This window comes from Lutra lutra, chromosome 1, assembly GCF_902655055.1.
Source record: "Lutra lutra chromosome 1, mLutLut1.2, whole genome shotgun sequence".
In the NCBI taxonomy this organism is placed as follows: Eukaryota; Metazoa; Chordata; class Mammalia; order Carnivora; family Mustelidae; genus Lutra; species Lutra lutra.
In genome coordinates this window covers 190,629,172-190,633,363 of record NC_062278.1, presented here as the reverse complement: position 1 = coordinate 190,633,363, position 4,192 = coordinate 190,629,172, and positions in this window count along the sequence as shown.

The window sequence follows — 4,192 nt, the reverse complement described above, 5'->3', positions numbered from 1 at the left end:
GCCAGGAGGACATAGAACACTGGGAATTCTCATACACAGCTGGTATAAACAATTTAACCACCTATTTGGCTATTATCTATCAAGTTAAAGATATACTTATCCCATGACTCAGTGATTCCAACTTGGGGTGTGCACCATAGAGAGATGGGTGCATGGATACCCCAGGCTGACTACACACTGCAACAGATCAAAACCGGGCTATCCCTCCTGAGTACAATGGATAAATTTATACTATAGGTACATGATGATATGCCATGCGGCAGTATAAATGAACACACTACATGGATAAGTCTTGTAAATATATATTGAGCCAAAGAAGTCAGAGACAAAACCATGGTTCTGTGTCTATATAAGTTCAAAAACAGATACTTTGGGGTATTCATCCATATTAGGTAAAATTAAGAGAAGGATATCATAATGTTTACCTCCAGGAGAGTCCAAGGGAGTTGTGATAGGGAGAAGCTCATGGGCTGCAGCAATGATCTTTTTTTTGGCCCAGGATAGTAATTATATCAGTGCTCTTTTTTTTCTCTCTTTTCTTATTGTGGTCCATATATATAAAACATCAAATTTACCATTTTAATCACTTGCATGTATACAGTTCTACAGCAAAAAGTACATTCATACTGTCAAGCAGTCACGGATGTCCATTTTTAGTTATTCAATAACTGTAAAAATGGTTTATGCACGTTTCTGTATTTATTTATCTCACAAGAAAAGAAACAAAACCAGTACAAAGCCAAGGCTGTGTGCAAAGACTCAGTCACAGAGATATTAACCATAGCGCTGTTTATAATAAAAAACAACCCAAAACATCAAATCACTACTTTGAACTGCATGAAGGGATGGATCAAACGTCAACACACACAGACCTAAGGAAGGGATTTTCCTGCAGCCTTCAGAAATGGTAGCACCGAAGAATACGCCATGGCACGAAAAATGACTGAGGCATACAGTGAAGTGGAAAAAGATGTTTATAATACATCATGCACAGATATTCCTGTGTTTTAAAATAAACTACAAATATTTATGTAAGGAAGAAGGGTGGGAGAAATACTTTATAATATTAACTACGATTCTATTTGAGTAGTGGTTTTATGAGTGACTTTTGTTTTCTTTGTTTCGCTCATTTGAATAGTTTCAATTTTGAGCGATGAATATGGATTCGTTTTTAAGGGAATAAAAAGGAGACAATATATTCTCTTGGGAAACAATAACCAAAAAAAGACACTAGAGATCTCTGAATGGGAATATAAAATTTAGTATTTGCTTAGAGGTATATCTGGAAAACACCTGGAATTCTACCAGCCCCCATCAGTCTATTTGAATATAACTTCCCCTGTCAGTTATCTCTTTCCTACCTGGTTGGTTTTCCCCCCCGAGTACTAGCTCTGACAGTAAAATGAAATTCTGGCTGTCTGCTCTGAAAGAAAATAGGGCAGTGAAGGTAGGGGGATCCTCTGAGAACAGCCTGCTCCTAATTGAAAGGAAGTGAAAATCCTCCAAACATCGCAGGCACAGTTGATGGATCATCCCTCCATTTTCCTCCATCTGGTCTGCGGCCTCTTACAGAAACCAAGACAAGAAAAATGAAGTGTACCTGACACAGGAAATGAGGGTAGTCATTTGGATGACAGAGCACCAGCTCCCCATTAAACGCTTGGAGGGAGGTGGGCAGTGAAACAGAAGGCGCCAGTCACGGTGCTCCTATCTGACTTCATACCCAAACAATGGGTAAGTAGAGAGGACTCCACAGTCAGTACACAAATAGGCCTCACAGCTAGGTTGGGTCACCCTGTGGATACCTGTTAGCTCATCAGAATGGACTTCCCAACTGCTGAGCTGTGGTTGAATGCTTTTCCCCATGATAGTGATCCCCTACTGGGACAGTATTTCATCAATTTATAAAATAGGAGAATTCACAGAATACTTTATGGCAGGTAAAGACAGTCAGAAACCATTAAGTAGAAAAATAGTAATAATTCATCGTGTATATGTGTGGCATGCAACTACTATGCTTTGCATTATATTGTCTATAACATGACAGGTTATAACATATAAGAAATTGGAAAGTACTGGAACTACTGTAGGTTACCCTCACATTACACAGAGTCTGAAAGAAGAGAAGGGCTGGGGGTGGGGGATACAGAGGGGCTTATGGGTTAAGGTACTATTTTTTAATTAAAGTCTAGTTATCATTAATAGGCATGCTATAAAATAGGGGAAAAACGAATTTGGGAAAAGTCAAGTTAAATAAAAGTACATATGGTTTCAGGAATGCCTAAGGTCTTTAGTTGACTAAAATGCATATGAACCTCCAAAAATAGAAATAGTATGGAGTTATTGTGCAAAATCTTTTTGACCATGAAATATCATCTAAGGAATTCATGTTGGAAATTGCTTCAGTAAAGGAATCTTCTTGTTGATTTTTCCATGTAGGAGGGAGAGAGTATGCTCTTCTTTCTCACCCACTTCACGGGATGTGTGATATGGAAGGAGTTTATCTCCATACAAGGTTTCAGTCCTATCCTATCTGATGATATGATTGTCCCCGCACCGGCTTTTCCTTGTATTTATGGGGAGTGATAAACCTGATAAAGCTCAAACTCCTAACACGTATCAGGGGCTTTCATCAACCAGACTAAGTCCAGAGCTTTTGCAAAATGACCTCCCAGAACCCACAAGTAGTCTGTCACTGAAGCTGTTTATACTGTGCCAGAGAGTACATTTTGTCTTTGTTTTCAGTGTATTTTCTTTCCCAAAAGGAAACAAATGGGCTCAAAGAAATGAATAGAGAAATGTATAGAAATACCTTAAAAATTGCATCTCCATAATTTTGCAAATAAATGAAGAATGAATGCATAATTTATCTATGTATGCTTACATGCTTGTTACAGTTAACTGTCATTCCATATGGCACATTTGATTGTCTTCGAAAATAATGAAATAGAAATACTCAGAGAAATTGGCCAACAGAGAGAGTTGCGTTAAGCTACAAGGAGGTCTATATTGAGTAAGAACATAGGTAGGAGTTATGTGGTCTTCTTCACCTTTTCTAAGCTGCCAGGTAGCCTTTTATTTTGCAGTAATGAAAACTAGAGCCATACGAGCAAAATTCAAATGAAGTCTATCTGCCAAAAGAAATAGAACTGAGCATTTAGTCTCTGCTCCTGCTTCCACTTGGAAGATGCCTTTTCCCCTAAGAACACGTTTACAAGGTTATAAAAGTGGCTTTCTATTTTTGGCCAGAAGCAGAAAGCAAAAGACAATGGAGAAAAAATATTAGCTCAGGTTTTCCAGGCTTGAAATAATGTGTGATTTTTGCTGTTTTTCCAACTTTTGAGAACAAGTCTGGTAAAATGCTTAATTCATTCAGCTCGTGAATCACCTTTCCTTTGTGGGAATATTAATGCCAAGCTAAAATTTTTCCATATGAGGAAAGAAAAAAAAATTAAATGCAGCAAAACTAGGAGTAGATTGGTAAATAAAATCATTCTGTCTCTAACTCATTAATTCTCCCTTCATCCTTTGGAAGTCCTGCAAACTGTACCAGTGCATCATTTAAATGGTACCTTCAGGTGTTTCACTGAGACGTAATTAAAATTGATGTCATCTGGCATTTCCTTGTGCAATTTGTCTAACTCCTTGCAAATGGCAAAATAAAGCTCTTCGTTATGACTTTGTCTTTCTTCAAGAAACTGCCCAAGATTTTCTCAATGTGCTCTGGAAAGCTGGCCAACTGAAAGAGAACTTGAAGGTCCCTGCAGAGATGTCCTTCACAATGTAGCCAAGTGGTTCACTTGAATGGACTTGCCATGACAGGCAAGTTAGTACCCCTGAGACATCCCAAACATTTTTTAAAAATCTTCCTTACATCCTTACATTTATTTACTCCCTCAAAAGATATGTATCAGGCTCATACCATGACTCTCCAGTTAGAAATAAGGCAACGATTGCTTACAAGCCCCCATCCCGTAGGGGAGCTCACAGTCCAGAAGGAAGGCAGACATGACACTACTAGTTAACAAAACATGTGAGGGACACATCGAGAGGAAGCAACTGGTGATGTGGATTTAAACTGCAGGTCAGGAAAGTCACCCTCCCTGAGGAAGTGAATTCAAGAAACCTCCCAAAGGATGATGAGGGGAGATGGGGCTGAGGAACAGACCGAGTTAAGGGAGAGATATGGGCT